The sequence below is a fragment of the Agelaius phoeniceus genome, chromosome 11, assembly GCF_051311805.1.
Source record: "Agelaius phoeniceus isolate bAgePho1 chromosome 11, bAgePho1.hap1, whole genome shotgun sequence".
In the NCBI taxonomy this organism is placed as follows: Eukaryota; Metazoa; Chordata; class Aves; order Passeriformes; family Icteridae; genus Agelaius; species Agelaius phoeniceus.
The window spans coordinates 1,628,445-1,651,906 of record NC_135275.1 but is presented as its reverse complement, the minus strand read 5'-3'; the positions used below and the strand labels follow the sequence as shown (position 1 = coordinate 1,651,906).

At 47.1% G+C, this 23,462-nt stretch overlaps 1 protein-coding gene across 2 annotated transcripts in view; it reads left to right on the top strand.

The window, feature by feature from the left end:
* Positions 1-5,366: 5,366 nt before the first annotated feature.
* The window catches only part of FBLN2 (fibulin 2), a 95,459-nt gene continuing 77,363 nt past the window's right edge, over positions 5,367-23,462 (top strand). The window contains exon 1 of one of the 2 annotated variants that reach the window (XM_054640199.2): positions 5,367-5,414. The gene's annotated coding sequence lies outside the window, so the exon portion shown is untranslated. Of the gene's footprint in view, positions 5,415-16,036; positions 16,141-23,462 lie in introns of those variants that run through there. The other variant, XM_077184746.1, reaches the window with a different exon arrangement.

Genomic DNA, 23,462 nt, shown 5'->3' with positions numbered 1-23,462 from the left:
TGCTGCGATTTGAGATCCTGCTGCAGGGAGCTGTGGCAGGCTTAAGCAGCGTTTCCCTCTGTGTTTGTGAGCACTGGGATGAGACAGAGGTAGTCCTGTTCATGATTTGAGTGGTTTTTAAGGGCTGATGTTTCTGGCAATTTTCTGGTAGTTCAGCAAGTGGGCAAAGTCAGCAGGGAACTCCAGACAGCAAAGCAGAGCTTGGAGATGAGACTTCCTGTGCAGTGAAATGCAGAAACAGCAGATGGAAATCCCACCTCACCTCAGGGATGAAAACACAATCCACTCATTTTGGGTGGGTAATGGAGTGTGTTACAGGGGAGGTGAACTTGCAGCTGGAATCCAGGTGGGAATACCCAGGCTCAGAATGATGCCTTTACAAATTTCTAGACTTCCTCCTGCTTCCTATCTTCCCCCTCTCTGCATCCCTTCTGGCTTTCCCACTGGAGTCTCTCCTGTGCCCTACCCTCTGCCATATCCAGCAGACAGATCTCTGCACCCACAGAGGATCCTGCTGATGGAGCAGACCTGGGTGTGGGTGCAAAAAAACCACATAAAAACAGCCCACACAGAAAGAGCCCGTGGGCTCTGGGTCCTGGTTGGCAACCTTAAATGTTTGTAAAGTTTTGCTGAAATGGTTTTTCAATGCTTTATCCTTTCTAAAATAGCAGCATGTTTCAGAGTCATAACATCAGTCATGGTGGCTCCACGGGATGCAGCCTGCTGGTGGTCACTGTTATCTTGGACATTTGTTTTGTTTACAACCTGCATGTAATGTGCTGCAGCAAATCTAAAGTGGATTTTGACAGTCTGCATTAGTCAGCTCATCCACCATGGAGAGAACCAGAGCTTCCCCTGTTCTTTGAAAACTTCCAAGGTCAATACTGACAGTCTCAAAAGAGAAAACAATAAGAAGAAATGCGTTGTTTCAGTTGCATCTTCAACTTCCTTACTCTCAAAATGTTCAGGTCCAGAGGATCCAGTGAGAGGAACTGGGATGTCCAGGAGGAAATGGGAGATAGAGTGGGAAAAACCACCACTCTGCCTGCTCACTGCACACCTCTATGGATGTCAGACTTGAGCCTCTATTGTGATTTGGAAATCAGTCCAAGCTAAAGTGTGTCTGACGTGCTTGGTTTGGGTTTCTTGGTAGCTTTACGTGTGACAAAACTGAAGGTAACCAGCCCTGGCAGAGGGGCTCTTTCTGCAGCTATGGGGCAGCAGGAGGGCTCGCCTTGGCTGTCCTTGCAGCCTTTGCCACCTGAAGGCTCCTCACTGAGGTGACATCTGCTGGTGTCAGATGCTGATTTCCATCAATTACTAGTGGTGGAAAAGTTTGAGAACCAGGAGCAGAGTCAAATCAGGTTCCAAGATAGGGATAATTTTTGTGCTATTTCCCTTGAAGAGCCTTTTGATGTTAGATTGTGGTACATTTCTCAGACACTGGCAGTAAAATGTAAGAATCTGAAAGAATACTTTATCAAATGCAGCTTTTAAGTGCCCTTGCCTTGCCAGTACATTAAATTAATGGCAAGTCACTGTCAGGCATGCTCGCTCCTGGCTTGAAGAATTAGACTTTATTCTGTTTCACATGTATGACCTGATTTCCTCTCAGGGCACTGAATGGGTGTAGCAGAGAGTAAATGTGACCAAATACCTGCAGAAAAATTGGCTGATGATAAGGAATGGGAGATAGTTTCCCTCCTAAACTGTGGTTTTCTTTCATTCAGAAATGCTGGGTATTTCTAATTAGGCTCACTTCATAAAATCCTGGTTGTATTAGTTCTTCAGTGTCACCTGAAGTCAAAGCAAAATATTTTAAGTGATCTTACATTGTTAAAAATATGGCTCAGAACCAGAGTAATTACTGTGGGTACTTTTCACACTGCAGGAATCTTCTCCTGTGAGCTGCTTCTTTACCTTTTCCCTGTCACAAGTTCAACTTGCATGTCACAGCAAACCTTTACAAGTTGTGATGATCAGAAATCCCCAGAATGGTGTGAGCTGTTCTGCACGGCCTCAGAGTATGCACAGACTGTAATGGATTTGTTTGGATTGAGCTAGTTGATTTCTCTTGTATGAAATGTGCTAGAATAGTGACTCTCTGGTATTTTAAAGCAGCAACATCTGCTGAAAGCTTTTCCTGTGTGAGCTATGCATTTCTTATGTTTCTCAACCATACACTGCAATGAAAGGCACGCTGTGGAGTGGCCTGACTTTGGCCAAGGGGGCATTGTTTTCTGTGGCTTTGTGACATCTTCCCAAATTCTGAAAAACCGTGGTTGGATGAGGACACGCAAACAAATATTTCAGTCTGAGTCTGCTCTGCTCCATGGCTATTCAACCAGAGCAGCACCCCTTTAAAGTGGGAATGCCAGAGCCATGTGGAAGGGAGGGTCACGGAAGAGATGTGGCAAATTTGGGTCCTACAATTTACAGGGGCAGAAGAAAGGGGCAGAGGACACTGGTGGGTTTTTTTTCCACTGGTCTGCAAGTAGGAAATTGTTGCTTAGGAATCACTAGAGACCTTTTTTTTTTTTTTTTTTTTTTTTTTTTTTTTAAATCATCTCTTAGCTCTGGAATTTTAAAATGGCACATCTCTCTTCTGGTTTGGAAGCCCCACTTCTGTGGGGCTTTTGTTTGGAAAATAAGTTGTTTCTAGATGGGTCAAGGATTAACCACCCCATGTACAGAGGTTTCTCTGTGCTCTGATTCCCTGTCTGTCCCTTGGAAGGGGACAGTGCTACCCTCTCTCCTTTGGTGCACAGTGCAGAGCTCAGAGCTTCAGGGCTGGATTGAAGTCCAAACTTTTCTCCTGAAATCACATTTCCAAAGAGTTAGTTGTGCTTTCCAAAGCTAGTCCCTGGGTATGTGCTTATCCCACCCATGAGGATGGCTGTGTGGATTCACACGACCTGCCTTATCCTTTCAGTCCCCAGACAATGTTGTCAGTTTTCTTTCATTCAGAAATGATGGATATTTCCATTTAGCCTCACTTCATTAAATCCTGGATGTATTAGTTCTTCAGTGTCACTTGAAGTCAATGAAAAATATTTTAAGTGATCTTATGTTGTTAAAAATATGGCTCAGAAACAGAATAATGCTTTTTCTTGGACAAATTGAGTGAAAGCACTGCCTGAGGACAGGCCACCAGCAAAGGGCTCCAATTTTTGGGTTAGGTTTAGGAGTTCCTGAATTTATCCAGGTGTATGGTGCTCTGGTGAGGTGCAGCTTGCACCCCCCCTTTGATATGAGGAAGGATTTGGGAGCCTGAAAGTATCTCCCATGTGCATCAATTGGACTGATGAGATTTAAACTTACCTACAGACTTTACCTTGCTTAGGGCATCATGGCTATAACAGGAAAAGCTGCTGCTGGAGTAATTTTGGGAGTCTCCTGTAATTCCTGGTTTAGTTTTATCACAGTCCTGACTCCTTTGGTCTCTCCTGGTGTTCCTCAAACACACAGCTCAGGGTGTTGAGCTGGCAGATGTGGGCTTGCTGTCAGCTCAGTCCCAGTCTCCATCTCAGTGCAAACCCCAGATAAAGCATTGCCCCAGCTCTGCTGCTCCCCTCTGCTCCTGCTGCAGTGGGGGCCAGCAAGGGGCACTCACGGGCTCACCACAAAATTTAAGGGGACTGTGACCCTGCTTTCAGAGCAGCAGTGCTCACACTGCATCTCCACAGATGGAGAGAGAAATCAGAGTCCTCTGCTCCTTCTATGCTTTCATTTTTCTTCCAGATGAAATTCAAGACTGTGTAGGAACATTTTGGGAGGGCTGATTGTTTGCTGACAAAGTAAATAGCATTTTTCTCTCTGGTTAAAGTTACACAATGATTTTGTGTAGTTAGTCCATCCCTCAGGGTGTCCAGCAGCAATTGGCAGGACCCTTCCCACATACACTGCAGCATCACACAATAACACAGTCCCACTTTCCCAAGCACTGGCTGTGTTGGAGACAGGATACCACATTTCAGAAATGGAAACTCTTACCCTGCTACTTTTCCCTAATTGTATGCACATTTTGTCTGTGCAGACTTCAGTCTTGCCTGTGAATGGGACTTGAGAGCCAGGACCAGCTCCAAAGTTTCCTCAAATGTTGCATTTATATTGTCGTAGATCAGGCCAGGCTGACTTTGATGTGTGGAGGAGGAAGGTGACCAAGCACTGCAGGGAGCTCCCAGCCCTGACTGCAGCAGTGGATTCTGCTGCATGCCTTGGCTGTTGGGAGATGCAAAGCTGGCAGCCAGGCCGTGGAGCCTCTGGTGCCTCCACCAGCTGTTTGCAGCTGTCCCCAAGCCCGGGCCAGGCCAGGCTGGTGCTGCTGGGCTGGGCAGGTGGCCTCGGTGGGACACTGCCATGCTCCTGCTGCTCTTCCCTGCTGGCTTGGGCCAACAGGCACCAAACAGGGTCTCTCCTTCCCGTAACCAAATGCCCGGGAAGACAGAGGAGACCTTCGGTGTGAGGACATCCCAGCTGTGTCGCAGAGCTGTCTGCCCCAGGGACAGAGCTCCAGGGCTGGCCTGAGGGCCTGGCTGGAAACAGCAGGTACTGAGGGGACAGAGGGGCAGGGGGAAGCCGAGCGTGGTGCCCAAAGAGAGGTGGCAGAGCTCTCGATCCAGGACAAGCGGCTCCCTCTGGCTGAGCCCCCTGAGCTCACAGGCACAGCCGCTGTCTGGCAGGGAGAAGCACCGGCCTTACTCCCGAGACCCTCTGAGGAGGGATGCTTTCCCGATGACACAGTGTTTGTTGCAGGGACTTGGTTCGTCCCAGGGACTTGTCTCTAATTTATCCCAGGATGGGTTTCTATAAACAGTCGCTATTGTCATTCGACAACAACGGGACGCTCTCGATGAGCAGATCGGGGTCCGAGCATCGAGAGCTTCCCTGAGGGCTTACGGCCAGGTGAGTTTGGGGCTGCTTACATCTCAGTAAGCAGCTGTGGGACAAAAAGAAATTGAAAAGCCCTTATAGTACAACCTCGAAGCCACCTTTGGTCGACAGAGCGGCGTTAACCCGGGCAGAGCCAGGTGAGGCCCCTCAGTCCCGGAGCAGGCGCAGCGCTCACCTCTCACCCCCGGCTTTTTCTTTTCCTTGGTAGCTGCGGTGCCCAGGAGCCCGTCTGGGGGCTGCTCCCGTCCCCGTGAGCCTCCTCGCACAGCCCATCCCATTCCATCCCATTCCATCCCATTCCATCCCATTCCATCCCATTCCATCCCATTCCATCCCATTCCATCCCATTGTCCCGGCGTGTCGGGCCGCGCTCCGCGGGGCTGCCGTCCCGCCCGGCCGCTGTCAGGTTGGACAAACCCCGGCGCCGCTCGGCCTCGGCGCCGCTTTCCGGCCCCTCCCTCCGGCCCCGGGGTCCCGCGGCCCCTTCCCCGCGGAGCGGAGCGAGCGCGCGGCGCGGCCCGGTAAGTGCGGGGCGCGGAGCCCCGGGCGCTCCCGGAGCCCGCTGCAGCCCCTCTACCCAGAGCCCTTCCCGGGACAAATGCGCGGATATTTCCTTGTGCTGTTCCTCTCTTTCTTTTTTCTTTTTTTTTTTTTTTTTCTTTTTTCTTTTTTTTTTTTTTTTTTTTCCTGTTGGTTTGAAAGCGGCAGTTTTCCAAAGGAAAAAAAGTTGCTGTGGATGTTTCGGAGCTGTTGGTTTATTGAAAACAACTCGCTGGGTGGAGGCGAGAGCGGCCCGCGGGGCGGGGGGAGTGTTTGCAAAGCAAATGTCATTTGGCGCTGGGGGAGAGCTGCCCGGATTGCTCCTTAAACGCGTCCGCCGAGCCGTGCAGGCTCGTGAGCCCAGCGAAAACCAATGGGAAGTGCGAAAGGAAGAGGAGAAGGTACATGGCAGAGCTAAGAAAAGCGCTCTCTGCCTGCTCTTGCTGGTATGCTCGGATTTCTGGAGTGAGCGGCGTTCAAACGGACCGGGGGCTGTGCGGGAGCTCCGGCGGGACAGGGCAGGGATGTGCTGGGGCAGGCTGGGGCACCAGGCTCGTAGGGTCAGCGGGAAGCCGAGCTGCCGGCCGCAGAAGCGCTGCGTGCGTGCGGGGCTGAGCCCACGCCAGCCGGCTCTCGGCCCCCATGCCTCCCCTCACCTTATCTCCTCCCCTATCGCCCGCAGCCTTCAGCAGGAGCCTGCCGGTCCCCCCGAGCTGAGCCGCCCCGAGATGAGGTCAGAGGAGGAGGGTTTGGGCACACGGTCTGTAACACCTGCAGGAAGGGCCTTGGAGCTGGTGTGTGCCCCACTGGTATCGAATTTTCTCCCTCAGCCTTTGGTTTTCTTTGGAAAGGAAAGTTGCCGTTATTGCCAAGTTATATTAGCGTCGAGTTTGGTTTCTTTGCACCTATAGGCGATGAGCAGAGGGGCGGTGTTTGGAGTTTGTGTGGTTTTCTAACAGATCATCAGCACCCAAGTTCTCTCCTTTCCTCCCGCTCCTCATGACACACTCTTGCTTTAGGCATCCTGGTCCTTTCAGATGCAAATGGAAGCTATGGATACATCCCATAAATGTGTCTTTACTTGTAGCTTACGTCATTTAACAACAAAAACTACAGCTCATGCTATACAGGTCACGGGTGTAAAATTGTCTGAGAAGATTTTGGACATAAACCCCCCTTATCAGTGGAATGGATGAAATTAGTTTTATTATGAAAGATTTTCCCCTGATGACAGAATGGAGCCTATAGAGGCCAAACCCTAGTCTTTTAACTAGCTCTTCTCCCAAGTGGCGTCAGCTGGACCTTCAAAATCACTTTGAAGACAGTTATACCAGCATTAATAGGGCTGATGTTGGCCTAAAAATATCTTCCAAAAATCACACTCTTAATTGGCATTGCTTTGTTGGCAAAGCTTTCCCGGTGCTGCCTTACTCTTCAAGAGCCATGTTATTTTAATTGCATCAATGTATTCTGTCATGAAGGCAGTGCTCTGAGCAGGGTTTATTGAGTTTAGTGTAGAGCCTGGAGCTTTAACTTTTCCACTGAAGACCAGAAACTCATGGCAAAGCCATGGAGCTCTGAGAGCTCCTCAGGTACCCCACTTCTGTGGAACTGCTGGTCTGAGCACACTGCATCAGGCTATTCTGCAAGTGATAGTGGAATAAATAATGAGTAAACAGTAGCCTTGCAGTGTATATAAATAGTAGGTAAAATGGTTTTCTTTTAGTTTAAGTCAGTTTTTGTGACTGAAGAGATCTCTCTTTACTTTCCATCCATCCATTTTAATACCCTTCCAGTTGCATTAGATAATCATGTGATATTATACACTTCTAAATTTCTCTGATCTGCTTGAAGCTGGAAGAAATGGCGTTCTGCAGTTTTGTGCACTGAGTGTAGGTGGCCTCTGAGAGGTGATGTTGGGCAGAGAGTCCCCCGCAGTGCTTGGTGGCATTAAAGATGACATTCCAAACAAAGCTCTTTCTGTCCCTCTCAGGCATGAGCAGTGGGAGGGAAACAACAACCCTCATCTCTGGGGGCGGGGGGTGAGTGTGGCTGAGGATCAGCTGGATCCCACTGGAAGAGGCTTGTGAGCTCCCAGGGAGCCTCACCAGAGTGCTCCTGAGTCACTCCTGCAGGTGTGTGAGATGGAGCCCACCAGGCCCCCCAGGCTGCTTCCAGGGGCTCAGGTGGTGGATGGCAGTGGAACAGCAGCACAGTCAGGAAGTGGCATCTTGTGCATCTGATCATCTGTCCCCGGCTGGGATGGAGTCCTGGTGTTGGACCACTTGGAAACTGTTTTGCTGGACAGTTCCTCAGTTCCAGGAGGGGACACTGCTGGGGCTTCCATGCTGCCAGAACCCTTTCAGCACTGCAGGACATCCCTTCCTCTGGATTTGCAGGAGCAGAGTGGTTGCAGCCCTTCTCCAGGCTGCTTCCACACTGTGATTTTGTGCCTTTTTTGTGTGTACTGGAAGCTCTGAGAGCTCCTGTTGCTCTCGCTGCTGTTGTGTCTGGTAACTCAGGTCTCACAGGCTGCAGGGAGACTGTTGGGGAAGGAAGGGACCGTGGCTGTCCCTCCCCATCGTCCCTGTGCCCCCATGTAAAGCAAACCAAGCCTCCTGCCAACCACACCTCTCTCTGCTGCTTTCTTTCCTTAATCCAGGGAGATAAGAAATCTTTACAGGATTGCTCTTCCCTTTCAAACTGTCCTTTGGAAACGTTTCCATGCCTGGGAGTTTCTTCCCATAGTTTGTGGGTACAAGGTGGGATTTAGCAGCTTCTGCCAAAACCAGAAGTGTCTCTTACATTCTGCAGAGATTTTGGTGGCTGCTGAAAGACTTGCAGTGGGCACACACTTTGCTCCAGCTGCCTTCTGGCTGTTCAGCAGAGGAAACCAGAGTGCTGCTGGCTGAGGCCTGCCTGCCTCTTCATGAGCCTTTGACCTCGGGGCCACTGTGATCTCAGGTGGCCTCACAGTGCCCTGGGAGCTCTCCTTCCTCCTCTGTCCCAGGGCTGAGTGTGCTGAGGTGTTTTTCTTAGTTGTATGCAGATCCCTAGTGACAGAAAGAACCATGACTCAATTATTGTGCCTCTTATCTCCTCTTCGATGTGCCACCAGCCCATATGTTTAGAATAAGGCTCTGATCTCGTGATATGGGCTCATGCATTCACTTTTGTTTAGCTTTTCCCCCCATTCTCGTGCATTAGAAATTTGGATTTCCTTCCAGCTCATTGGCATAACATAAACCTTTCTTTCTGCTGGAAGTGACATGTTGCCTTTAATAACAGGGGCCTGTATTTAATATCCCAAGAAGTCCTTTCCAATTCCATGTTCGTACAGATCAGGAGTTAAACAGAAGAAACTTTGGAAAAATGGGCTTTCCAAAAAGCGGTTTGTTCTCTCCTGCTTATGTTATTGTGGTCTTTCTGTTGGAAATCAAACAGTCAAAACAAACTTAGGTATGAAGAAATGCAGCTCACTTGTGGCCTGGCCACTCCTCCTCCTGTTGAACGTGACCAGAGCAAGACCAGACAATTTGAGCTACGTTTTCATTCTAGTGCATTACAAACCTAACCCATTATTCATGAAAATTAAGCTGTGTTAATTACATCCCTTGCTTTGCATTATGGCAGGCGTACATTCCTGTCTGTCTCGTTTGCTCACGAGCTCCGTGGGTTGGAGCCAGAGGCAGGGAGAAGTTGAAGCCGTGTCACTGATCACTGACTTCAGCATGCAGACGAGGCCAGGGCAGTGTGTTTGAGCAGAGATGTCACTGGCATTTACTGCTGGGTGCACTGGAGCCTGGGGCTTTCCCCAGCGTGGGCTGGTTTTTATGAATGAAGGCAGGCAGGGAGTGCCCAGCCCGGTGCCAGGAATGCTCTGTGGGTCCCTGGCACAGCTGCACAGACAGACGGACAGCCAGCTGCCATGGGCTGGGCTCAGGCACCCCGGCAGGAGCTGCCACCAGCAGGTACCTCCCACTCTTTCTGTGACATGAAGGCTGAGGAAGTGCCCCTCCACACTTCCACACTTCGCAGACTTTCTCCCTATTTTGGTAGGAATTTTTTTTTTTTTTTTTTTTTTTTTTTTTTTTTTTTTTTTTGTGATCCTTGGCAGGAAACTTCTTTTAGTTTAGTTCTAGTTTTTGCTCCTGACTCTATTCACTGAGAATACCTTGGAGACAAGGAGCTCATTTTTTCCTGTATCCAGAAAACCTTTTAGTAACTGCTAACCCCTTACACCTGTACACATAAGTCAAGAAAGGATCTTAAAGCAGTTTTGTCTAGACTGCTGATGGAGAGAGAGAGAGAGAAAAAGCAATTCCTGGGGCAGGCATACATGACATTTTGGAAATAGAAAATACAACCAGCATAGATTATATCCCCACCAGGGCTGGCAGAAGGGGTCTTATGGGTGTTCTTAATCCACCTCACTGCAAATCCAGCCAGGTTAGCTCAAACCACCTTTGTTTTTGACTTGAAGTAGCTGAGTCTGCACTAGCACAGTGAATGTTCCCTCTGTCCCTCCTGCCAGACGTGGTGGGGGACTACCAGCCCGCTGCTGGTCCTCAGCCAGCTCCTGCTGTAGCCGCGGCCAGGAGACACCGTCCGTGTGTCCCCCGGCTTCACTTAATGAGAGCTGGCCTCTTTGACCAGCAGCTGCTTGAGATGTGCCCCTTACACTGTTTGTGCTGTCCTAAATCATCTCAGCTTGCTACCTGCCCCCATCTCATAGCTGTCCCTCCTGGGAAATTCCACAGGTCCCTGGTGCTCAGGGTGGGCCAGCGGAAATCCTTCAGGGCATCAGTGAACAGCTCTTTTTCCCAGGGAATGGCAGACCTGTTCTTCTGCCCGGCATTTGTGAACCTTTTAGGATGATACTGCATATGCATGGAGGTTAGGGGATGCCTATGGGATCTGAATTCCCATTTAAGTTATAAGGCAATGTGTTGTCTCAGTTTCTGTGGCAATCACATTTGAAGTGTTTTATAGAAAAAACTTCTAGGACTGCTGCTTTTCCATGGTATGCTCTGGCTTTGGAGGTGAGGTTACTTATAAAAAAAATTAAGGTGAAAGCTGGAAAAACTCTTTGCTGGTGTCATGAATCAGATCAGAATGGGAGAATGCATTTAAAACTCTGAAGTGAAACCTTTTCACAGGAGAGTGTTACTTTAAATATATGTCTGGAATGGGGAAAAACACCCACTTCTGCAAAAGATTTTTTTAAAAATAATTAAACTCTACTGTTTAGAAATGATTAATTATTGTAACATGTGAGTGCTGCAGAGTTTCATCTACTCACAGTAGTATTTCAAATGATTTAAAGTTGTTTGTTCAAGGTTTGCTTTTAGTATGTCATTAAATGTCATGGATTTATTCCAGCTGTCCTCCACAAATGTATCACTTGTGAAGGATTTTGCATGGGAACAGGCTGCCAGATTTTAGTTTTGATAGCAAAGCCCAATTTTGTTTTATTTTTAATCTAGTTTTGCTTTGCTAAGCGGCTCAAAGAGGAGTTGGCAGAGAAGATGGTAGCAGCTCTGCTGGGCAGAGTTACTGGCCTGGCGTGCACCTCCTGAAACGCCCTGAGCCCAGGGTCAGGGCTGGGCAGATGGTGCAGATCCCTGACCCCACTGACCACTGCCAGCCCGCCCTGCTCCGGGCCCTGCTGGCCTCTGCCTCTGCACAGTTCCCACGAGCACTCCCTAATTTGCTTTAGACAAAGCCAAGTGGATTATCTCGAGCCACTAATTAGACTACTGAAGATAATCCTGCTGCCTTTTGAGTTTGTCTCTTTTTTCCTGAAGTGAATCAGAGAGGACTAAGAGAGGCTGTTCCTCCATCCACCTGAAGGAGCTGAGTTGCTGAGCCTGCCCAGAGGCTCTGCCAGCTCTGTGGAGGCCAACTTTTTATTTATTCAGTTTCCATAAGCAGGACACTCACATCTGGTGGCACGGCACGTCCTGTTCTGATCTCATCTGCTCACGCGTGGAACTCTGTCCTGCAATCCATACAACATCCAGTCTGATGATCCTGAATGTAGGATCTTGGGCATGATTAATGTATAAAACTTGGATGGCTATTTGGGAAGGATATAATGTGATACAGAGCAGATTGGTTTGGGGGATTTACTGCTCAGTTCTGAGCTGATGAAGTAGAGTAAATGGCTCTGCTCAGGAGAGCTGCAGAATGCTCAGAAACATTCATTTGCCTTTAGAGCAACACCAAAAATGCAGTCTGCTTTCTGACATGCTGTTTGGTTCCTGGCATGGCTGCCTGCATATCCAGGAGGATATGTCCTGTGGAAAGTGTGTGTAATAATTCGTGAGCTTTTGTAAAATGCAGATGTTAACAGCAAGAGTGCACGATAAGCAATCTCTCCTCGCTTTTATTAAGATGTTTGCATTCTTCTCAAGGTGTTGACATAGCACACTATGCCCTGGGGTGCTGCAAGTGTCTGAATATTTAGGATGTGTAAAAGAACATTTAATAATGTCTCTCCAGTCTGGGCAAACAGGTTAACTTGAGTGCATCACTTCTATTCCTGCATTTAAATAGAGTGAAGTGAAAGAAACTCACTGGGGTTTACTTAAATTTACTAAAATCTCTCTTTCTGTAACAATTTAAAAAATAAATCAGCACATTATGATGTTTGCCATGAAAATGAAGCATATGCCTAGACCAGACAGCTCATGTATGTAATTCTTGGTTATGTTTCTGTGGTTTGGAGTTGCTTGTCTCTGAGGGTGTAAATAGCACTTAAATTGTGTAAATTGTGTCTTTGTGCAGTGCTGGGCACTGTGGCATTCCAACATGCAGCTGCACAAAGTTCCATGTTGCTGCCACAGCTGGGGGATGGCTTTGCACTGGGAAAAACCCCACTAACTGGGAACTGGAACTCGATAATTGTGTTGGATCTAGATGATCTTCAGATCCCTTCCAACCCAAACCATTCTGTGAAAACAGGCAGTGAAGTGTGTCAGGCAACCATGGGTGTGTTTCACATATTCTCCAGTGGGTTCAAAATTAAACGTTTCCATTTGATTTTAAGCCTGCTTTTCAAAAACTCGTTTAAAGAGCCTAAATAACATCTGCCATCAGTAATGTTTGGGCCTTAACAAAGGGCAGGACTCTCATATCGGTGACTAAGGTGGCTGCAGAGCTGGGTGTTCTCAGGAACAGAGCTGAGGATTTCTCTAGTAACTCAAGTAACAACTTCCAGTTTTCCCTCAATGCTGTTTTTTCCTGATGGGTAAATCAAGCAGGGCTTGTTTCCTCATTAAAAAGAAAAGCTAAGTGAAGGAAGATAACTGCTTTCTGCAAAACATTCTATTTTCATCTTTTTTTAATTAACAGGTCTTAAGTTGCAGAATGACTGTCATCCATCTGACCTGCCTCCTGTCCCCTCCCCTCCTTAGTGACACTGATATTAGAAGTATGGGAAAACTTAGACTGTTGGCAAAATGGGTGGAAAATCAAATGTTTAATGTTTTGCTTGAACATTTTGTGGTTTCTCCTGAAATTCTTCATCTGAAACAAAGGATGTTCTTTGTTCTTTATTGGGAGGCTTGTTTTTACTTGAAAAAAAAGTGCAATGTCATTGTGGATTGCAGAAGTTTCTACAGAAATGACATAAGTTCTCTACAAAAACATTTTTTAAGACCTGGGAAAAAAGGAGACAGTTATGAACTGCAAAAAAAATTGACTGGTTTGATGTTTTTTTGGCAGATTCTTACAAATACGTTCAGAGTCAAAATGTTAGTGATTTGGAAAAATTTTGAAATAGAGTAATTTCACATGACCCCCTCTTGGAAGCTTCTAGGTTTTGCATTCTTTGCTCCAACACAATTCCCACTGAAGAAATACTTCAAAAAACAAAGATTATGGATTCTTTTTAAAATGTCATTCCTTGCTTTTCGGGTAACTGCGCTGTGTTTATGTATCTTAATCTTACCCTGATTGATATGATCAAAACAAAGCATTCATGGATTTGTTTGGAGTCTGCAAAGGATGTGAACTGAACCACGAGACAGGCAGAACTGGCAGGCCCAGGGTGCCCAGCTCGATGTGGGGGTGCTGTGGGGTCCCCTGGCCACCCTGTCCCCTGGGCACCCCATCCCCTGTCCCCTGGGCGCCTTTGTCCCTGGGCACCCCTGTCCTCTGGGCACCCCTGTCCCCTGGGCACCCCATCCCCAACCCCCTTGTTCGGTGGCACCACAAGGGCTCCCTGTCCCTCCACAGCCATGGGCACAAAGGCCTGGGAGCAAGCAGTGAGGACGGGGGGATGGTGGGGATCTGAAGTGGGAAAGAAAGGTGGCTTTGGGACGATGTGGTGGTCCCACACCTCCTGCCCTTCCAGCCAGGCTGGCTTTCACTGCTGGGCCTGTGCTGTCAAATAGCTGGTAGTTGTCACTCCATGAGTATTCCTTTGTTATTTGAGAATTACTGAGACACTTAATTGGCTGTTCATTAGCTGCTTTAGAGAAAAATAAGATTTGATTAATCATCATTTCAGCAAATTACAGCCTGTTCTGCAGGCTAATGGAATTAGGCAGTGAAGAGCTGGCTGGAGCTGTGCCCTGCCCTGGCCGTGCAGCCCTGCCTGGCCTCACCTGGAGGGCTGGGGGGGCACAGAAATCGGGGTCACCCACCCCAGTCAGGCAAGGGGCACCCCAGGGTGGTGGGTGAGGAGCATGGAGTGCTCTGGGCACAGTGCAGGTGCTGCCTGGGGCTGGGCATTCCTCACAGTGAGGCCGTGGCACAGGTGCCCAGAGCAGCTGGGGCTGCCCCTGCATCCCTGGCAGTGCCCATGGCCAGCCTGGACAGGGCTTGGAGCAGCCTGGGACAATGGAAGCTGTCCCTGCCCAGGGCAGGGGGTGGAGCAAGATGAGCTTTAAAGTCTCTTCCAACTCAAACCATTCCATGATACTGTACTATAAACACAGCCATCGACAGAGACGACTTGTTGGATCCATTCCTAACCTTTGAGGTCACTTCACTTTTTGTTGCTTTTGTTTTGTAAGCAATTGTCACCCCAGTTGAGATGAAACTTCTGAGCTGAGATGTTGAATTGACCCTTGAAGAATATATATTTTTTCTCTGAAATAGTCCATTAAATTATTCCAAGTTTTACCTTACCAACAGGCTAATTTCAAACATATCTGGGTTTAGTAAATTATGCAACAGGGAAGATAGAGCTATCACCTTTGCTTTAGAGTAAAGGTCAAGAGCTTGAAGACAGGAAAGCTCAAAGATGCAGAATGCAGTTGTTAGAAATCCCACACAAGGTATTTGCAGATGTTAAATATCAGGCCAAGGATTTAAAAAGCAGGTTCTTTACATGAAATTGCTTTGCTGCCTTCTGGCCAAGAGTTAAAAGACCCCCCAAAGGTTTTCTGTTTTCTTCCATCTTTTTGTCTTATATCTTTCCTCTTCCAGGATCCTTGACTGTTTCTTCCCTTTAATCTCTTTTAGGGGCCCTCTCTTGGCTGTTGAAAAGCAGCTCTATCTGCTCCCCCATCTGCCCACGGCTGGTGGAAAGAGGAGCAGAGACCTCCCTTTCCCTTGCCATGTGGGACTCCCTCGGCCTCCCTGTCTTGATTTAGCAGTGGTTGGGCCATTGACCATGTTGACATTGGGATTACATGGAATTTGCTTGCACAAAAGCTGGGGAATAGCACAGCCCGTGTCAGTTTGCACTTCACCCTTCTCTGACCAAACACTCAGGAAATGCCTGCAGCAGGCTGGTGCTGGTTGTTATCCCTGGGTTGGTGCACAGCGTTGGGGACCTCAGTGTGGGGCTGGGGCTGGACCAGCAGCAGTGACAGGATTTGGGGACTATTCTCCCTCTGCTCCTCTGCATCTTCTCTGGTTCATTCATGCTTGGCAGCTTCACAGCGGGTGTAACTCCCCCCTGTGCACAATTTGGGAAGAAGAGGCATTTCCTCCTTCTCTCAGAGTAGTGTTCTTGTCAAGCATGATGGCAATTGCAAATTCAAACCAGAAATAGATCAATAACAATAGAAGAATATTAACAGAAGAGTTAATTGATAAAATTTAGTGGTTTTTGGACACTGTTAATTGCTTAGCTGATGGCAAACCTGGAGAGGATCAGATGGGACTCTTCCATCCCAACATGTGCAACATCTTCATTGCCAAAGATCCCAGGCCAGATGCCCAGGGCTTTGCTGGGTCTTGAGGGGCCGCACCAGAGCTGCCTCAGTGACCAGCCTTGGCTTTGGCCCTGGGGATGGTGGTGGCCCTCAGCAAGGAGTCCCCTCTCTGCTGGGACTGCGGTCTCTGCTGCGCCAGGCACCCAGGGGAAGGGAAACAAGGGCCTCAGCAGCCCCTCAATCCCCCCGGGCTCTGGGAGGGGGAAATGAGTTATTTTAGGGCCCCATTGGGGTGGAGGAGGCAGCCCCGGCGCTGCCCTGGCTTTACCTGGGTCAGGCAGCCCTAGGCTCAGCTTTGAAATGTGAAGCAGCTTCCTTAAGCATTGCAGGGGGTAGAAAGTGAATTAACCATATCATAGGCACATGGTACTTCCCTGCTCAGATTACACTACAAAATCTGGGCAGTTCCTAAGATAGAGCTGGAAAAGGGGATTTGGGAGTGTGAGCAGCACTTGGAGCAGAGCACAGCTGACATGGCTGGGAACAAAAGGTGACAGGAGAACTCGCCACATCTGCACTGGCTGCTCATACACAGGTCAGCAGAAATTTTTCCTAACTGGACATTTGTTGCAAATTTGCTGGGAGAAGTGTAAAATAACTTTGTTTGAGTGCTGGCTTTGCTTTGTGCCTTGCGTTCTGCTAGTTGCAGAGCTTGTGTCTGGCTGAGTTTCACTTTGGTTTTTGTACTTTGTTTTCCAGATTTACTTTTTAACTGTTCTTTAGGCTCTAAAGCTGTTGCTAAATATCTCCAGTTTGATGCAGTTTAAAGACTTAAGTACAGAGGGGCGGTTTGCTTTGTTAGTTAAGGCTGCTAAAGCTGGGTCTTTGCTGCTTGTGGACAAAGCTTTTTGCTATTTTGCAAAATTCTCCATAAGCAACACATGTGTTTGTGCTATTAGTCAGATCTTCATGGGCTTTTTTTTTTTGTTTTCTCCTGAAAATGAGCTTCTTACAAAAGCAATTATTTTTAATGCCACTTCTGGCCTTTTGACTGGGAATTCAAAGTTTTACCTCACAGGAGGCTGGAGCGAAAGTTAGGTTTGTTTTTGTTAATGTTAGTCAAGGAGTAGCAGTGATTCACTGTGACAGGCTGAATGTGAGCCATATGAACCGAGCTGCACAGGCATAAAGGAGAATTGTGCTGCAAAATATCTCCAAGTAATTTAGATTTTGACACACTTACCACTTCTCAAGTTGCATTTTCCCGGTCTCCTCACACTCCTGCCCTTCCCCCACCATCCTGGATCTGATGTGATGGAAAAATATAGGCATTGTCTCTAGGATTAGGAATGGCTGGGCTAAAAGTGCGTTTTACTTCTGTGGATTTTATTATAGCAGTGTGAGAGCTTCCCAGAGACATGGCAATGATTGTATACACTTACATAAAGGGTGTTAAATGACAACTTTCTGGGCTGAAATAATAGAGTTTTGAGATGTTCGTTCCTATCCCTGGGAGCGTGCAAGCGCTGTGGGCTGGTTTGTGTCACTGGGACGGTCCGTGGCTGGGTTCCTGCTCCAAGCAGTGTGAGTTGTGTGCATTTGCTGGAGCCTGGCTCCCACAGCTGAGGGGGACAGGGGACAGGGGACAGGGGCTGCCTGGCCCCAGCAAACCCCAGGAATTGGGCACGGGGCCACTGTGTCCCACTCTGGGGGCAGCATTCTACAGAACCCATTTTTTTTCCAATTAAACACTCCCGATTCCTTTTGTGTGTGTTTTGGGTTTTTTTGCTGTAATTCTCCTTTTTCCCCTTCTTTAGTCTGTGGTTTTCTTGTATGAATGTGTTTCAGTGTTGACTCAGATGGTACATACTCATAGCAGGACTTCATGTCCAGCCTTTTTATTGATTGAACATTGTAGCATTGGGGTGTGGAAAGGAATGGCAAATGGCAGTTCATACCATTATGAACATGGGGTTTCTTGTCAGTCAGCGAAAGGCAGAGGGTAGAGCTGTGTGTGAGGGCAGTAAGTGCAATATCTGTAAAATAAGGCATATTTTAATGGCTCTTAAACTTGAAGATTGAATTCTGTTCTCTTAGGAAGTGTATCCTGCAGCTACAACAGACACATGCCAGGGGCAAGGCGAGCAGAATGTGGTGTTGCAGTGAATTTGTTATAACCCAGTGGCCCACTCCCAAGTCTCTTTCTTCCTGAAGTTATTAGCCAGGACCCTGCTGGAAGTGGGGATTCAGCCAGACGTTAAGGTCACGTTGTGACCCACCTTTGCTGTTTAATGTCGAATATGAAGTTTTAAAAGCAAACCAAAAATAATACATTGGGTACTATTTTTGAGACAAAACCCCAGCAAAATGTCTGTCATCAGGTTTCAAATGATGCCTTGCTTCATTTTAACAATGAGCTATCCATTCTATGGTCTGAATTTATGGAATGTTAAACAGTTTCTGGTATTACTGTGCCCCTGCAGGAAGAACAGATGGTACTTTTGAATGAGATTTGCTATGGGATAAAATGTTCCAGGTCTTCACCAGATCATACCCATCTGTAAGAAAGGAATAGCATTTGTGTAAAGTAAACAAGATAAAGTCAAACAACTCAAAATCTCCTGCTGAAGGAAGAACAGTGCCTGTGGGCTGAGATGGTAGTACAGATTGGAAAGTAATGTGGAAAGGTACTGCTTAATATTATTTTAAAGGTGAACACTTATCTTGGTGAAACACCCCAAACAGGAAATCTCCTTTATCAGGCCCTGGGAGGCAGTGGTCAGGGTGTGAATGGTCAGTGTGTGACAGGAGCCTGTGTATAACAAGAGCACATTATTTTTATATCTTGTTTGATTTATAGAGCTTTGGCTCTCTGAGAAGAGCATGGAAACAATGAAAATCCAGATCCTGACAGTCCTTATCGTGCTCATGTGTAATGTGCCCCCCCCCCACATTACTAGAGGAACACCTCCATCTGGATGTACACCTTGCACCCTTCATAAAAGTTTGTCTTGTAGGTGAAACAGAGGATTGGCAGAATGGTGGGGTGTTGCAGCATTTTCCTTCTCCATTCCTCTGGATGACCAGGAACTGCTGGAGTGATGGAGTCCATAATTTTTTTCAGAGCTCTGCTGGGATTCTCCCAGTTGACCTCCAAGGGAATGATTGCTTTCTCCTCCCTGGCCTCTGCAGTGTTGTGGTCCACATTTGGTGAAGGAATATCCCCTTCAGTTTATTTCTGTTCCTTACAATTCTGTTCCAGCTTTGTTCATATTGCCTGTAGAGTCCTGCTTTGCAAAGTGAAAAATCACAGGCTCTGCAGCTTTATCCACCCAAAATTAAGGTATGTATCATGTAAATCATGTATAGTCTCTGGTGCACTTCCCATCCCTGGAAGTGTCAAGGCCAGGCTGGACAGGGCTTGGAGCAACCTGGGGCAGTGGAAGGTGGAACTGGGTTATCTTTAAGGTCCTTTCCAGCCCAAACCAGCCTGGAATTTTGTGGTAAAGCTCAGAGCAAAGGGACAATGTATCCATCCCAAACAGTTTATTAATTGCCCACTGGAGAATTACCCAGCCCTCCACTGATTGTAGAGAGCCTCATCAGCGAGGTGACTTCTAGAAAACTGATGTTAAACAGCACCAGTGATCTTCTGAGAACTTAAACTCAGGGACCTCTTTGTTCTGTTCTTGTTCTTTGTACTTGGGATACCCAGGACCGTGGTATCTGCCCCTTGCTTTCAGAATTGAGCCTTCCAATTCAATGTCCGGTTTATTACTGAAACCCAGTGGGAATCTTCCCTGTGGCAGGCTCCAGCTCAGTCAGCTGGGTGTGCACGTCTGGCTGGGCTGCCAGAGCGTTTCCATCAGGCGGGGTGAGGCAGGGCCGTGCCACAGGAAGGCTCTCTGCAGGTGCCTCTCGCCTCAGAGAGCCTCGGGGAGCACTGACAGGGGAGTCTGGAAAGCTGAAATACCTCCCACTTCACCCCCTCTGCTATCCTTGGTGGGGTTTTTGTCCTCCTTTCATTGTTGTAAATACCAAATATTCTCTACTCTTGGGAAATTTCATTTCATCTCTCATGTTAGTAACTTTTCCATCTTAATTTTCCTTCTCAGTCATCTGCTGGATTGTACATAACTGATGTGGAAGGAGGGACTACAAACTCATTCTTCTTCTTTTGTACTAATTATTTATTTCCCCTTGTACTGATTATTTACTTCCTCTTGTATTAATTATCTTTAGAGTTATAGGATTTCCTCAGCTGGAAAATAAAATAGGTTCCTTCCCTTCCAAAAGATCATTGACCAAAACATAAATATGTATTTTAATGTGCCAAGACCAAACAAATTGTTTGTACTAGTCAATACCACTTTAGCTGGAGTATTGTTTGCTGTGATGAAAATCAGATTGAATTTACTGTTTTGTCAGTGTGTTCAACAAAACCAAGATGATGATAAAGGAAAAAAAGTATTCTTGTTTAAATTATGTGTGTGTCTATAAGGTAACATATACAATTATTCAGTCAGCATTTTTTGTTAATGCAGTATCATCTGGTTTACTGGGATTTCTGTTTTGAATATTCCACCTGTGGTTGCAGGTGATCATGGGTTTACTTGTATTGGGTGATGATCAGTAAATTAAAGTATTCAAGAGTCGGGGTTGCAAGCTTACCCAGCAGATCACTGTAACTTCCTGTGGTATTAGAAAATGTCATGTGTAATTTACAAAATAAATAAGAGTTGCTTTCCTAATCTCATTCTGGTTTGTAGATTGAATATGGTACAGAACCACAAGTTGTTCTGAACACAAGAAGTGCACATGTGCATCTGAGGGCAGAAGCTGTCCCAGTGCATTTGGACACTTGGCAAACTATCACTGAGTGTGCCAGCTTGGGGTTCTGTGCAGAAACAGGAAAAACTCGTGCTCCTATCTCCAGGAAATTATTCTGCAAATTAAGGTTACCCCCTGGACAGTTTGGATCTGTTCCCTATGAAAGGAAGGGAGTCAAGATACAGGATTCCACGTGTGCTGCAGGCAAAAGGGCAGGATAAACCCGAGGTGGAAGATGGGGCCATACTCATGTGACTTCTGTAAGCTCCACCTGGAATTATTGTTGTCTCTGCATGATGGGCTCTGAGATGGAATAGCAGAGCAGGTTTCTTTCCTTTTCAGTTTGGTACCCACCAAACCAAATTAATTCCATTATCTTTTATGGAAAGTTTGTGCAGGAACACTTGGGATTGATGGATTACATCTGTGGCTGCTGACTGATTAGCAGCATGATAGATGCAGCTTCATTTACAGGGATTTACTTTAATTCATGAGGAAAAATTGAAGGTTTCTTTCCAGCACTTTTTTTTGCAATAAAGCTTTTCAAAGTGCTCAACAAATGGTAGGCTTTGATTTCCATTTGTTTAATGCCTGTGGTAACCAACATTTCAATGAAAACATTTTAACCAAGTTTTGTTTTAGCTGAAGAATTTAATTGCTATATATAATAACCTTGATATGGACTTTGTTTTGTCACCATGTGAGAGGAAACTGTTCCCAGGGAATGATCACTGTTGCTTTTTCTGGATTTTATTAATTTATAATTGGCAATATGCCTCATAGTACGTCCAGTCCATACTCCAGATATGTTCTTGTCTGCAGTCCATGGAGGTTGAGAAGGCATGTGCAGGAATGCTGAAACAAGTCTGAGTTCCTTTTCTTCAGACCAAAGAATCATGTATTTTGTCAGATGCTCAACCAGATTCAGTAATTGGGTATTTTTCAGTGCCCAACAGCTAGACTTTCACCATTAATCACGATAGTGACAAAGTCGGGACGCAATTACAAAAAAATTATTTGCTGCAAACTTGCTGTATTGACATTTTGTTTTAACACTGATTTGGAATGAATTGGCAGACTGAAGCAAACCCCTCTGAGTTCTTCTGGAGGGTCTCAGATCCACTCCTCTGTTCTGAAGCTGAAGTTCAGACGATGGAGGCAGCTCTGGCTCACAGGTACGCTGTGCAAAGCTGCCTGGCAGCTCTCTTCAGCCTTCCCTGGATGAAAACCATTGTTAATTATTTTCAAATTGCCACATGGCAGCGCACAGGGCAGGAAAGGCCACTTGCTAAGCTGTCAGTTAAATAGTAGGCTTTCTTTGGCCTAATTTGGATTTTAGATGGGGGTGGGGGAATTTTCAGTTTGAACTGCTTGGAAAGAGCTGCCTGAAATAGGTGGGGAGTGCTCAGATGTTCCAACCAACGCATTTCCCAACAAAAGGTCCGTATTATTGTCACTGCTTAGGGGGCAGTGGGGTTCAAAGTGCATAACAGGGGACTGGATTATGAAAAATAAACAAATGCAAAACTTAAATGTGCTGCTTAGAGAGAGTTCTAAGTAGTGTCAGAGTTCTTTCATGGAGGAAAGGAGAAACGGGGAGAGGGAATCACAGAGGGGAGTGGGAGTGACATCTCAGGTTTTGCATGCCACTGTCCCTGCAGCAGGCTCTTTCCTTGGTGAGGGGCACTGCAGCCCTGCAAATGGGAGCTCTGTAAAACTGTGCAAGGGGCAGGGGGCTGGAGCATCCTGAAGGGAGGTTAGAGGAAGGAAGCAGAGAGTGAGAAATCTAGTCCAGGATCTTGAAAGGATATATTTGAGGGGCACGGTTGTGAGATTGTGCAGGGGTTGTGCTTGGGTTAGTTTTGGGAAATGGTAAATATCTAAATAGTGGGAAACATCTTGGAAACTAGGGGTTTGTTCCTTCCTGAGAGGAAAGAGAGGAGTGCAGCTCTTTAAATAAATGAGAAAAAATTCTTTATTTCACTTATCAGAGCAGCCTCCAGCATTGACAGTGCTCACCCAAGCCCAGAGCCCGGAGCTGGTGCTGGTTCCTGGGAGCTGTGCTGCCCCATCACGAGGTTGTCTCCACATGTGTGCAGCTGCTCAAGGTGCTGTGGAGCTCAGGGACCTGCCTGCTGCCAAAAGAGCTCTCCCTGTGCAAATTAGTTCATAACTTATGAGCTTTGACAAGTTTTTGTTGGCTGTGCCTTGGGAAACATTTTTGAGTGGCTGTTGCTGAGTTTGCTTTAATCTTTTCCCAGATTTCTTTGGCTGGTGTGGAAATAGCTGGATTATTTAATTGTGTTTTTGAGGAGTATATATAGTCACCTGAAACTTGGTGATGTAAAAAGAAGAGAAAAAAGTGTATCAATAGCAAACACATTTATTTTCACTCCAGTGTAAGAGTTTGGCTCCTTCTGCAGCAGAGCTGTGACCCTGGCCCCGCTGTCAGGACTTGCTGAGCCTCCTGTGCATTGTCCAGAGAGAAACCTGGCCATGGTGGGTTTGTCAGGGATCCCGTGGTGGGTTTGTCAGGGATCCCGTGGTGGGTTTGTCAGGGATCCTGCAGTGGGTTTGTCAGGGATCCCATGTGGGTTTGTCAGGGATCCTGCAGTGGGTTTGTCAGGGATCCCATGTGGGTTTGTCAGGGATCCTGCAGTGGGTTTGTCAGGGATCCCATGTGGGTTTGTCAGGGATCCCGTGGTGGGTTTGTCAGGGATCCCATGTGGGTTTGTCAGGGATCCTGCAGTGGGTTTGTCAGAGATCCCGTGGTGGGTTTGTCAGGGATCCTGCAGTGGGTTTGTCAGGGATCCCATGTGGGTTTGTCAGGGATCCTGCAGTGGGTTTGTCAGGGATCCCATGTGGGTTTGTCAGGGATCCTGCAGTAGGTTTGTCAGGGATCCTGCAGTGGGTTTGTCAGGGATCCCATGTGGGTTTGTCAGGGATCCCATGTGGGTTTGTCAGGGATCCCGTGGTGGGTTTGTCAGGGATCCCGTGGTGGGTTTGTCAGGGATCCTGCAGTGGGTTTGTCAGGGATCCCATGTGGGTTTGTCAGGGATCCTGCAGTGGGTTTGTCAGGGATCCCAT